At 43.5% G+C, this 14,190-nt stretch overlaps 1 protein-coding gene across 3 annotated transcripts in view; it reads right to left on the reverse strand.

Moving 5' to 3' along the window:
• CUNH4orf17 (chromosome unknown C4orf17 homolog) overlaps positions 1–14,190 on the reverse strand; it is a 254,168-nt gene that overhangs the window by 38,486 nt on the left and 201,492 nt on the right. For 2 of the 3 annotated variants that reach the window (XM_027773320.1, XM_014589204.2), the window contains 3 exons: positions 11,096–11,179; positions 4,110–4,314; positions 2,953–3,061 (listed from right to left, as the gene is read on the reverse strand). The gene's annotated coding sequence lies outside the window, so the exon portion shown is untranslated. Of the gene's footprint in view, positions 1–2,952; positions 3,062–4,109; positions 4,315–11,095; positions 11,245–14,190 lie in introns of those variants that run through there. The other variant, XM_006152168.2, reaches the window with a different exon arrangement.

The raw sequence follows: 14,190 nt of genomic DNA on the forward strand, positions 1-14,190 counted from the left end.
GCGCCCCCTTCCTCCCTCCCTCTCGCCCCCCCCCCTTTTTTTTTCTCTCTCTCACTAGCATACAAAATTTTAATTTTTGCTCTGGCAAAATTAAAAACTACATAAAGTTGAGCTATAAATACCGATAAGCTTATATTCCAGAGTAAGCAGAGTAAACAAAATACTTCCTACAAAAATGCCTTACAAACTCAGAAGTGCTAGAGAAATGGGTTACCACAAACTTGTAAGCTATTGTTCCACAATGACAATATGTAAAAGAATTATTTCAATCCTGGGTATACCAAACAATCACTCGAGGACTTTTTTTCAGGGAATTTCCCCAATATACTGGTGGAATTTGCCTTCTACAATAGCTCAGTATTTACTGAGAGAATGAATGAGTGTGCAGGACAGTGTGGAGCGGGTGAGATGCAGGGTGCTGCCTTCGAGATAGCCTCTTTCAGCCAGAGAGGCTGGGGCGTAGGGAGGAGGAGCAGTGGCAGGTAATTTGCTTCTAGGTAAGTTGCAGTTTGAGCAGTTGCAGTAACCCCAAAGGACATGAACACTAACAGACCATGTGCAAAAGTCAACACTAAGTTCTTCCCCCCAAAATATTAACTTTATTAGTCTTTAGTACCAAGACTTTATCCCAAGTTGAAGAGGCTACTCCTACTTCTAATCTATGGCTGGTAACCCTGCCTCGAGGGTAAATGGCAGCCTCCTAATCCTGGAGTTTTTTAAAGGATTTTCTTTCTTTGAAAGCTGATATGATTGGTCCCTCTCTGGATATGGACCAGAGGAGGCTCTGGGCATAACCCAGGGCGACCTCTGCCTGGGACAGGACCAATGCCCCTTGGGCTACAGAGTAATGCTTCCTAGCCCAGACCGAACATCAGGAGCACCTAAGGGGCTTTAGAAAAATTCGGTAGACTCTGCAGGAGGGTCTGTTTGTGTTTGAAAAATCTTCCAGGATGATACAGAGCCAGTGTTGAGAAAATCACCGCAGAACCAGGCAAGGACTTGCTCCACACCAGATGACACTGACTGCTTTTACAGCACCCTGTTCCCTTGTCACCTAGTTTATACAAGGCCTGATTTTTCAGTTCATCCCTCATGGCCTGAAGTGTTGAAGTATTAAAATGCAGATCTGTGGCTCAGGTGCTTATTGAAGGTCCAGTCCATCTTGTGCTATTACAACAGAATACCCAAGACTGGGCCATTTGTAAGAAACAGAAATGTATTTCCCACAGTTCTGGAGGGGAGACGGTCAATGATCAAGGGGCTTGCGCTGGTGAGGGCCGCCTTCCAATGTCCTCCACGTCCGAGAGCAGAAGAGCAGAAGAGTGTGTGCACGACTGAGGCAGAGCGAGAGAGAAGGAAGGGAAAGGAAGAGGACAACACTCGTCCTTCGTCGGAAATCCGTATTTGCAAGGACGACCCCACTCCTGCAATCTTGGCATTAATCCAGTCATCAGGGCAGAGTCCTTGTGACCTCATCCCCTCCTAATGGTCCTACCTCTCAACACCATTGCAACGGGGATTAAGTGTCAACACGTCAAACCGCAGCATGTGGTCAGCTGACTGGGTTCCCCTGTTTGACAAGTGAGGAAACGGAGGCTTAGGAAGGAATTGTAGATGAACCGCATAGTCTAGAAGTTGCAGAGTCATGACCAGCACCCAGTTCTGCTTAAAATCAAAGTTTCTGTTCAGCCAAATCCCCTCTATAATGCAATTTGATTGCTATGATGGCGAACTTCATGGAAGATTTTATATATGTTTATATATACACATGTATATATATGTATATATTTTGTATGTATGTATATATATGGTATATATATAAATATATATGTTTATATATGCATGTATATATGTGTGTGGAGGGTAGATATATATACATATATATGTATATAAACACACATATATGTGTATCTGTATATATATATATTTTGTTTCAATGGTAGATTATATACATGTATGTGTATATGTACAAACAAAATCCAATGAAGTTCAGAATATTATTAATATGAAGCTTAACAGTTGTGTAACTTCTAGCCTGAGTAGAAAACAGATGTTGTGTTCATGAGTTACTGAGCAGAGTTAAATAGATTATTTACACGGTCATGGACAGAGTTTTTAAAAGTATCAAGAAATGATCCAGTAGTAACTGCTGGGGGAGAGGGAACATCTACTGAAACCTAGACAGAGACAGAGCTGCAGGGAAAGGGCCTGGGGACAGGAGTCTCTTTGGTAGAGGGACCTGGAGAATAAATAACCAGCCCATCCCTCCCTCACTGTTCTGCCCTCTGATTCCCACGAGACTCCTCCATGGACTCTGACCCAGTAGACAGGGGAAGCGGTACCCTGGAAGGTAAACGGGTGCTACTCAGAAAACCTGTTATCTTAAAGTGCATCCGTAGGCATTTGGGCTGAAAGATGAAAAGTACTGAGACGGGACAGTGGCACAGCAGTGAAATGGCAAGCTCTGGGACACAGGCCCATATGAGAAGTTTGCCGGTTCAGGTCCAGAGACCTCCCAGAGTACGCCAAGCACATGTCCACGATCCAGGCTGGCTGAAGCCGGGGTAGATCGTGGGTTATCTTATTTGACCTTTACAACACCCCTCAAGGCACACCTTATTTACCGGAGACGTGAAAATGGAGTACCGTGCTCAAGGTGTGTGGCTAGTACCTGGCCAAGCTCAGTCTCTAACTTCAAAACCTGTGTCTTCTTAAAGCACCAAAAATTAACTAAACTGAATACGACTAAGCAAATTATTTTATCTGGAAAGACCAAGAAGTGTGGGAAGAAAATATACTCAATATTTTTAAGATACATCAATTTTTTATAACATGATCATTCAAATTATTATGTCTTCTCTCAATTTTCTCTTTACAAGGAACTATTCCACATCAGGAGTGTGCTCAGAAAAGTTAAAAATTCGCTTATCTTCAAGGATCATTCAGACTCACCTAACGTGCTGATTTTTGCATCTCCTCTGGGGTGGAGGGAGAGGGGGAGGGACCAGGCCACACTGACAGAGGCTGTGTTTCCACACAAACCCAGGCTCAGCTTCTGAATCTGGGATTGAAGGGAACAGACGGCACGATGTGAGCACCGCGTGATTCAGACCCCACCAGGCGGCCTGACACCCAAGTCTCAGCAGCTGGAGCTCCTGAGCCAGCACGTTCCTAGCCCGCGCCCTGTAACCCGCCCTGCTTCTAACCTGTGCCCTGTAACCCGCCCCGCCCCTAATCTGCGCCCTGTAACCCACCCTGCTCCTAGCCTGCACCCTGTAACCCACCCTACTCCTAGCCTGCGCCCTGTAACCCACCCTACTCCTAGCCTGCACCCTGAAACCCGCCCTGCTCCTAGCCTGCACCCTGGAACCCGCCCTGCTCCTTGCCTGGCCCCCTTTAATCCACTAGCCCTATTTGGGCGGCGGGTGGATGCGTGCTTTCCACGTATGGAGCACAGCAGGGGCACGAGGAAGGGGAGAGAGGAGGCAAGATCCGTCTGAGAAAGGCATTCTCCTTGGGGCCCTGCGTTGGCTGAGGCAATCTGGCAGGCAGACAGGCAGAGATTTGTGACTATATACGCACAATTACAGCCACCGGCGAGGGCCAGGCTGTGGCTCTCCCCTCTCCCAGTCATCCCAAACTGCAGTGCCGTGCCCTCTGGGTTAATGCGACACTGCTTCCGGCTAATCTAATACCCGCTGTGTTCTTATTACACGGCTCACGTGCCTTACGTCCTCTGCCATACTATGTATAGCGTTTGGCATAAAGTACGACGTTGAGGTTGAGCTGGTTAGGGGGAAACTATGGGTGCTTAGGGAAAGGGCGGAGATGGGTACAAGCAAAGGCTTAATGGTCGCCCAGCTGGACTCCCATGTAATCGACAGCGGTTTGAATCCTGAAACCAGCGGCTTAAAATTCACACCAGGCACGTGGGTACCCAAAGAAGAGAATGGAGGAGGACTGCGCGCGGCCATCTCCCTCTCCCTCAAGGGGCGATTTCTCGCTTTCTGTCTCCCCAGCAAGCACAGGAGCTCTATAGCAAAAATCTCTGTTAAAAACACAACGGCAGAGATAGGGAGAGAGGGTCTGAGACAGGGATCAGGTCTCACCTCACAGCTTTTTCCCGAAATGATTGCTCATCAGACAGCTCACATTTCCTGGTTTTCTCCTTCTGGTAAAATGCACCTCTCCTCCAGAACCTGCGCAGGGGAGCCTCATCGTCCCCACCTGTGGGACTTCCTCCAGGCTGCTCTCTGCTGTGCTCCTCCGCCAGGCCAATGTTCCCCCAGGCCCCTGCCCCTCTGTTTTCCTACCCTGGGGGAAAATATTCATTGTGAATATATAGAATAATACACAAAAGCAAATACAAAATGGGGAATAACTGCTTAGGAGTTGTTTTCATTATGTTTATTATTCCTTTTTGTGATTATTACTGTATTGGAGAAAAGCAGAATATACAACTTTATGTTTAAGCAAAGGCTTTTGAGCTTATATAACCTAAGAATTGGAGTCGGGGGATTTGGAGACTGGATTTGTGACTATTATAGAAGAGGAAGTTAGATTCATGGCTTTAAGGATTTCTTTAGTCCTAGAACCCTCTCCACCCTTCCCTTTTACAATTCCTAAGTGAACTAAATAAAGATCATTTGAAATCTGTCTCTAGATGATTAGAAGTGGTAGGGCCCAACAAACACAGAGCTAGTGAGGCCGTTGGTAAGCAGGCTGAAGGAGGTTTTATGGGCTCACTGGCTGTGGCGGTTAAGTACACATTATGGTCCACATAGTGGGGGCAGAGCAATCCATCAATGATTAGAAGTGTTGGTCTGGGGGAAGTCTGGGTTCAAATCCCACTGCTGTGGGGCACTGGGCTATTTATCTTAGCCACACCTCAGTAATGCAGAGATAATATTGTCAGTCACTGCATTGTTATTTTACTAAAATAAAATGATATAATGCATGTAAAGCACCTAGCCCTGGATCTGGTATATGGCGAACATTCAAAACACATGAGCTGATACTCATATAACTATGTCCATTAACAGCTTGACTTGGTTTCCACCACGCATAGTGCAGAAACTTACTGCCCAATACATCTTTTGATGCCTTCGATCTACAGGAAGATGCCTGTAATCAAACTAAGGTTTGAGCTTATTTGCTTATTGCAACAAAAGAGAACATACCTTTGGGAACCATGAAACATCTTAAAAAAAGGATAGAAAAAAGCCTACTTTGGGGGGCCAGCAGGTGGCACTGTGCTTAAGACACTGGACTCCCACATGACTGACAGCAATTTTTTTTAAGAATTATCTTTTATTTTAAATTTTATTTACACTTAATCACATGTCTTTACAGTATAATTTTTCCAACACAAATACCATGCTCATCAATCAAGACAAAAATAATACTATATACATTATCATCAGCAAATAGCTTCTCACTTTTTGTCAATTAAGCATACTTTTACCAGTTTTTTCCTTCCCCTTACCCCTCCCTCCCTTATATACTAAACGTTTATTTTCACGTTTTATTGATTCACAAAAGATCTTAAAGTATGGATAAAGCTAGAATCTAGTGACAAGTGCACTGTAATTTTCTTCTGAAACATTTTTTTCTCTCTCTCCATTCCCTCTTTTGCAAAAAAAAAAAAAAGTTAACTTCAATTTGATCTGTTTTTTTGTTTTTTGTTTTTCACAACTCCACAAAAGAATTCAATTTCTGATGCAAGGCAACAGATACTATTGTATTATTGAACTTATCCAAATAACCATTCTGCCACAAAATAAGAATGCTCATAAATATTTTCCCATTGCAAAGGGGTCAGGAAGGGAAAAATAAAGTTTGTTTCAGTGTTTAAATTTCTTTTTATTTTCAACAAATTGCTGAACCTATCAACTCAAAAGAAAAAAATCCTTAAATCTAGAGGATAAAGCATAGGAAAAAGATCAATAATGTTTTAGAAATAAGCCATAGAATTCTATTTCATCAGTTCAGTCTCTTGTAATCTCTCTTTTGTTGAATTTTCAGTGTCACTATGGTCTGACCTTTCCATTAACATTCAACATTATTATTGCTATTTCAGAATTTGTCCTTACCATTAAGTTGGCCTTTTTCTTGGTTATTTTTTTGTTATCTTATTTGTCTGTCTGTCTTTAGTTTTCTTAGTATAGTACCCCTTCAGAACTTCTCAAGGAGCTGGTCTGGTGTTGGTAAATTCTTTCAGGTTTTGTTTATCTGAGAATATTTTTATCTTTTCTTCCCTTATGAAGGATAATCTTGCCAAATATAGTATTTTTGGTTGAAATTATTTTTCACATAACACTTTGAATATATTTTCCCATTCTTTTCTTGCTTGCATTGTTTCCAATGAGAGGCCCGATGTTAGCCTGATGGAATAACCTTTGAGTGTAACTTGACATTTTTCTCTTGCCAATTTTAGTATCTTGTCTCTATAGTTTTGGTCAATCTGGCTGATATGCCTTAGAGAAGATCTTCTTGTGTGGATTCTATGAGGGGGTCCCCTGTATTTCTTGGATCTGGATATTTGAGTGCCTCTCTAGGTTTGGAAAGTTTCTTCCAGGATTTCATGGAATAGATTATCAATGCCCTGATTAGTTTCTTCACCTTCTGGGATAACGATGATCCAGATGTTTGGACATTTAATGATATCAAGTATTACTTGTATGTTTGGTGAATTTTTCTTGGTCAGAGGTTCTGTCTTCTACATCTTAGATTTGATCTTCTGAATGATCTAATCTGCTTTTAATACTTTCAAGGGAGGTTTTGATTTCCTGTATTACAGTCTTCATCTCTAACTATTTATGGTGTATATTTCCTCTTTCAGATTGTGTAAGAACTTCCTCACCTCCTGGAACTTGTCTCTTTTCTCCTGCATTTCCTGGATTTTGTTGTCTCTCTTTTCTTGCATCTCTGTTAGCTTTGTCACAATGAATATCCTAAATTCTTTATCTGACATTTCCACAAACTCCATTGTACTGTCTGTGGATAATGAAGTGCTGTTCTTTCTCCTTAGGGGAGAGATATTTTCTTTATTTCCCATATTTCATGTGCCTCTGCTGTGGTTTCTGGTCATCTGATGGATTATACTCCTTCTTGGAGTTAATTCTGAGTGTTAGAGGCATGAGGAAAGAGATCACCTACAATATTTCTGCAGTTCTGTTTCCCTGATCCTCAGCGATCAACCTGCACATTTGTCGATGAAACTGGCCTCACAGTTTCAACTAAGAATTCAGTGGTGTGTGGGAGATGAGTAGTACTCACTGCAGCTCCGTATCTCCGTATTTCTCCCAGCTGCTGACTTTACAGTCTCTCTTCTCTGATTGCAACATCTTTTATGGTATATTCACATTTAGCTAATTCACATTTGGCTAACTTCAGCTACTGTAAGCTCATATGCTTGACTTTACTGTGAGGTACTTTTATGCTTATTTCTCCTCTACTACTGTGTTTTGCAACATGGTATCAACAGAATGAAATTTGAATTTACATTTATAAATATGAGTTTCTCCCTTTCTGTAGCAGTTCAGTGGGGGGTTGAGGTTTTTATGACCCTAAAAGTATTCAGATGTTTCCCTACTGTGCACCTAGACCTGCCTAGACACTCAATGTGTGGAAGGTGAGAAGCAAGGTGAGATAGTCAGGTACAAAGAAAACAAAGGGAAAAAGACAAGACAAAACAATGAAAAGGGAAAAGATTTTTTTTAAAAAAGGCAAAATAATGAGAACCGCACAGTGGGTGTGCTAGCGCACCAGGCAAAAGGGGCAGGGCTAGGCCCACCTCAGATGCACATGGATTCTGAAATTAGCAAGAGAAAGGAGAAGTCAGAGACAAGAGACAGTTCCTACAGATTTTTTTAAAAATATATATATATATATGAAAGAGAAATTTTTTGAGAGAAATGGAGAAGGAGATACAGAGACAGAGACAGAAAGTAGACAGAGACCATCCTACCTGGCTTTTTGCTGGGTGTTGGGCCGGAAGGAGAGGTTACTACTAACTGCAGTTTGAATCCCAAATTTGGCAACTTGAAAAATCACACTGGGCACGTGTGTGTGCGCACGCCCAAAATCCCGAGAGGAGAATGGAGGAGAAGGGATTGCAATGTGGCCATCTCCCCCATGTTCCCTCTCACTGACTCTTTCTGTCTCTCTCCAGCACAGCAAAAACCTAAAAATAAATAAATAAATAAAACCCTACTCTAAGAGTTGGGCATGTGTTAGGTGAGTCCAGGAAGGCTTTAAGGAAGCAGAGCTTTGTTCTGAATTGGACACAGTCAGAAGGCCGGATGATCTCTGATCGGGCATATTAAAATTATATATGAAGAAAGTTAAGAGAAATCTCATTTAAATGAACTTGTTAAGCAGATATGAAAGTTACCTTTGCTGTGTAACAAATGATCACCAAACTTAGCAGTGAAATGAAACGAAAGAGGCAGATGAACAGGAATGTCCTGCTCCACGCCTTTCTGGATCAGTGTTTGTGTGAGGATGAGCTGTCCCTGCTGTGGCATAAGAGAAAGGATAGGGGCCAACTCAAAGCCCTGGCATTGCTGAGCCCTGGGCCACAGTCAGCAGTCACCACTGTCTGAACTCCTTGTGATGTAAGATTGTTTTTTTAAGTACTTATTTTAGGGTATCCTAGTTCTTGAATGAAAACAGATGTTTAGCTAGCAGACAGAATTTCCCTAAGGTAAACTTGACCAGCTTTAGGATTTGTATAAGCAATAACCTAGACTGTAAGCTGTTTCTCTTGGCTGCGACTCTGGCCAGGCGTGGCACAACGTGGCTGCCTGAGCACTGTGCGTATTCCCATCTCATCCTCACAGAATCCCTGTGTAGTGTTAACACGTCGCCTCTTTACAGACGTTTAAACTGAGACCTAGATAGGATCAGTAATTCCTCTGGCCAGCTGCTAAGTACCAGAGGCAGGATACCAACTTACATGGGTCAGATTCCCTCGTTACCAACCTTTATTTTATTCTCTGACAACAAAGATGGCGTCAGTGACTAAACGTGTATGAGGACCACAAGTACATGAGGGTTTTCCTCTAGACGCCAGGCAAGAATCAGTTCTGCAGCAGACACCATCCAATTCAGTCCAGTTCAGCTCTGACACTAGCATCAGATCCCACAGGTTGAGAGTGTGGTCCCCAAGATGGGCCCTCCCCCACTTCGGATGCCACTCATAAGTCCCGAGTTGTTTTTCCCTGCTTCTGACCCACCAGTGCTTTCCACGAACCCCTACTCAGGCTTGATTAGTTCTCCAGAGCAGCTCAGACTCAGAGAAACACTCAGGTCTATAGTTTACTGTGAAGGATATGTTAAAGGTTATGAGTAAAAAGTCAGATGAGGACGCTGGGTGTATGGTACCTGTGCTCAAAGTCCCAACAGGATGGAGGAATGGAGGAGGAGGGACTGTGGTGTGACTATGCCTCATGGAGGGGCTGCTTTCTCTCTATCCTCTCTCTGTTTCTCTAGCAAGTGCACACGCACCCTTGCAAATTTAAAAAAAAAAATCAGGGAAGAGATGTGTAGGGCAAGGTATGTGAGGCGGGTTTGCAGCCTTCATGCCCTCTCCAGGGGTGCCGCCCTCCAGGAACCTCTGTGTGCTCAGCCATCTGGAGGCTCCCCAGCACTCTTTGGGGGGTGGGGGTGGTTATGGAGACTTCATTGATAGCACAACTGACCACTGGTGATCAGCCTAACCTCCAGCCCCTCCCCATTCCCCAGAGGTTAGGGGTGGGGGCTAGAAGTCCTAAATGGCTGATCCTGCCTTAACCTTTCTGTGACCAGCCCCCACCGCAGAGCTGCCAAGGGGCTGCCGGGTGATGAGAATACAAAAAGACACTTATTCAGGGGTTGTATGCCAGGAAATAGGGCTGAAGACCAAACACATATTTCACAATATCAAGTTCCAAACCCAAAGTCACTCACTAGCACTAGTCTGATTAAAAGCATCACACGATTCAAAAAATAGTCTAATTATCTTTCAGGTAAATGACACTCACTGCCCACCATTCCTTCATAACTTCTCTCATCTCTGCAGTAGGAATTTGTAAGGAAATATGTGAAAATCAAAACTACAGGAGCAGTTGAGTTTACAGAAATGCTAAGGGAATGTAAAGTGACTTGAAGAACAGATGTGCTTAAAATATGACAAATGCTACTTTTTAACCAAAAGTAGCATTATATTTTAGAGAGGACAAAATATGATGTTCTGGGGTTAGCAGATGGTATAGCAATTATGTTGTTGAACTCCCACATGGCTAACCGTGGCTTAAGTCCTAGACCCGGTAGCTTGAAACTCACACTAGGTGCATATGCATGTGTGCCCAAGTTCCCTGGAGGAGAATGGAGGAGAAAGAATTGTGGCATGGCCATCCCCCCTGGAAGGTGATTTCTCACTACTCCCCTTACTGTCTCTGTCTTTCTCTCTAGCAAGCACATGCACCCTAAAGCAAAAACCTCTTAAAAAAAAAAAAAAAAGATGTTCTAGGAAATGCCTTTCACCAAAAGAGCAGAGAAATGTGGCTTGGTAGTGCACAATTCTTAGAACATGTTTTTGCTGGACACAAATTAGCCTATATTTTATGTTTTTTTTTAATTGCCAGAAGCCATGTGTGTTTGCCAGAGAGAGACAGAAAGAGAGGCAAAAAGCCCTCCCTAACAGGGCATGGCCACACCACAATCCCTTCTCCATTTTTCCATCCTGTTGGATATGGGGCATGCACATTCATGTACCTGGCACATTTTTCAAGCCAACAAGGCCAGGAGTCAAACCATTGTTAGCTATGTAGGATGTGGCTCCCTTAACCACTGGGCTGCAAGGCTGGCCCCAGCATGTATTTTATCTTTACTTTTCTTTTTAAAAAGTAGGGTTATGTGGCGTGAAAGGTTCATTATTGTGACAAAAGATTATAGAGAATCTATTATATGCTAAGCTTCTTGGAACAGAACCATATAATCTTTTTAGTATCTGACCCTGCCAGAAATATCCCAACACCTATGCTCATAGTAGAAATTAATAAAACTAAATCTAAAAGAGGGTTGAAGCATAAGTGAAATAAACGTTATTTACCTGAGCTAGGGCTTGGGATGAATCTCCGGGAGAGCAAACTCTGATTTCTCAGACATGTGCTCCTCAACGTGGTGATGGAGAAAGCTGGTTTATATAACAAAGAGAAGGACAAGAAGAAGGAGGTTACATGCTGTTTGTCAAGAGTTTACACTGGTTCACTTAAAATAATGCAGGTAACGGATTGGCTAAACCTTATTCTTGACATCATGAACTTGAGAACACTGGGAAGAAAGGATGAGGTCACACTGCAAAATCCAATACATCACAGTTCATTAACTTTAAGTTAAACGTGCCTTTGGACAATCCTCCTGATGGATGCCAGGCATAACCCAAGTCTCAGACTCATGCTTTACCAAGTACTTACTAATCTAAATCGACCTTCTATGTCATGGACTGCTTTGGACTGGACTGCTGTCCTTCCACAAAGCCTTGATGAATGAATGAAAAATTTGCTGGTTGAATAAATGTCTGGTCTCTCACACTTGAGACATTTGTTCTTTGTAGGAGATTCAGTTGAGCTGAGTTTTCCAGGCTCTGGTTTGACTCAGTCCCTTCCTTTCTCATAGTCAGCCAAGCCTTCTTCTCATCATGAACCTCTTTCTGACTACTCAGCCAGCCACACCCTTTGGCTTCCTCCAGCTGCTGGAAGGAGGTTCCACTCTCACTGTGACTTAGCTCTTTTCCACTGCTTGTTTGATTTGCTGTTTGTTGAAAAGATCTGTTTGTGTATGTCAAGAAAGGCTTTCCAGGAAGTGTTGGAATTATGGCTTGGTAAGATGCCTCCTAGACATCTAAAGCAGAATACCACCGTATTTAAAAAAATAAATAAATAGGGGGCCAGCAGTTAGCGTAATGGCTATGTCACTGGATTCCCATGTAGTCGACTGCGGTTCACGTACCGGACCTGGTGGCTTAGAACTCACACCGGCCGCGTGTGCGTGCGTGCCTAAGATCCCGAGAGGAGAATGGAGGAGAAGGGATTGCGGCCTGGCCATCCCCCCTGGGGGGTGATTTCTCGCTTTCTGTCTCTCTGTCTCTCTCTGTCGGTCTGGCGAGCGCACGCGCCCTATAGCAAAAACCTCTCCAAAAATAAAATAAAATAAAATAAAATAAAATAAAATAAAATAAAATAAAATAAAATAAAATAAAAGGTGAATAGGATATCCCTTGATTAAAATAAGCATTAAATTTAAAACTGGCTGATAAAACATTTCATACCGTAGTTTAAATGGAAGTATCAGTGTTGTCTTTGAAGGGTAAAGAGGTAATCAGCTTGTGGTTATACACATAAGAGGATGTGTGAGTTAGTGGGGCCTGGGCTGCCCAGCCCGTGAATCTTGTGGAACGACTACCCCTGAAGCAGATGGCAGCCCAATGTTTAAACATCTGGTTTCTGCCAACATGGTTATGCTCCTCTGCTCCTTTGCACCTGGCTGTCCTCACCCGATGTTACAGGACACCCTCAACTCCCAGCAGGCTACCGATGCCACAGAGCGCGTGCCCTTGCCCTTGCAATGTCCGGAAGCCACTACCTGAGGATCTGCGTTTGTCTGGATGCACTCAGAACCCCCTACACACACCCTTCACTGTCCTTGCTGACTGCCTGGAGAGAGAATATGCTTTAACACTCCTCCTGCTGGCCAGAGGTCCCTCACGCATTCGTTTCCTGGGGTCCCCATGACAAAGAACACAAATTTGGTAGACTGAAACTACAGAAACCCATTCTCACAATTTGGGAGAGCAAAAGTTCAAAACCAAACTGCCAGCTGATTTTGGGCTGATTAATGGGTCCTCCAAGAGTCAGAATCTCTGAGGCAGAATCTGATCCACACCTTGCTCCTAGCTTCTGGCAATTTCCACAAACGTGGCCTTTGTTGGCTTATCAATGCGGCACTCCAGTCTCTGCCTCTGCAGTTACGTGTTGCTCTCTGTATCTTCACGTGGCCTTTTGAGAAGGACACCGATGACTGAATTAAGGGTCCTCCTTATTCCCACATGTCCTCCCCTTAACTTCTTACATGGCATCTGCAAAAAGCCAATTTTCAAATAAGGCACATTCTGAGATTCTCGTGGACAGGAATTTGGTTGAGAGGCACTCTTCAAGTCCATCTGCCTCCTTCCTTCCTGGCTTACTAGAGCACAAGTACTCAGGGTACTCAGCTTTGTTCGAGACCTGACCTGAGCATATAAATCTGTGTGTGTGTGTGTGTGTGTGTGTGTGTGTGTGTGTGAAGGCTGCTAGCTTTCTATCATTTGAATGCACATTTAAGCGCGGCAGCTCAGAGAAAATAACATGCAGATACATTGCAAAGCTTGCCTGGTGGAATCCTAACGACAGTAGTTACCACACGCTGGGCAGCCATCTTGTGCAGGCTTATCACCAACCCAAAGTAAAACGATAAAAGTGGACCCTTGGTGGCCACGAACTGTCTGTCAGGGCCTCTGTCCATTGTTCCACATGCCATATCTCACTCAGTCCTCATGACAATTCTGTAAAGTAAGTGCTATTAATGTTACCCTCATTTTACAGATGAAGAAATTAAGGCTTGCAGAAGTTAGGTCATTTATCAATGGTAACAATATTTTTAAGTGAATGTCAGAGTCCAGAGATTGAACTTCAATGTGTGTTTCTGCAATAAGGCATGTGCACTCACCAGGGAGATACAGGATGAGAGGGAAATGAGAAGTCACCCCCAGGGATAAAGGCCATACCGCAATCTCTTCTCCTCTCAGGATTTGGGGCATGCACACACAAAATCCCACTGTTTCTAGGACTCAAACCGCAGTCAGCCATGTGGGGTTCAGTGACTGAACCTCTACACCACCTACTAGTCCCCAGAGATTGAACTTGTAAGCACTATTCAGTGTGGTCTCCGTATAAGAAAGACTTTTTCTTCTCCATTTTGCAGATGAGAAAAAGGTGGGCACACAAAAAGAAATCATTTGCCTGCAATGTCATGGCCCATAAATCTGAAATACAAATCCTGTTCTGTTTTCCCTTACTTACTTACTTACTTACTTACTTACAGGATCTCATTGCATTGCGATCCTCCTGTCTCAGCTTCCCATCTAGGACTGCAGGCATGAGTCACCAG

Source organism: Tupaia chinensis, unplaced genomic scaffold (genome assembly GCF_000334495.1).
Source record: "Tupaia chinensis unplaced genomic scaffold, TupChi_1.0 Scaffold000340_1, whole genome shotgun sequence".
Lineage (NCBI taxonomy): Eukaryota > Metazoa > Chordata > Mammalia > Scandentia > Tupaiidae > Tupaia > Tupaia belangeri.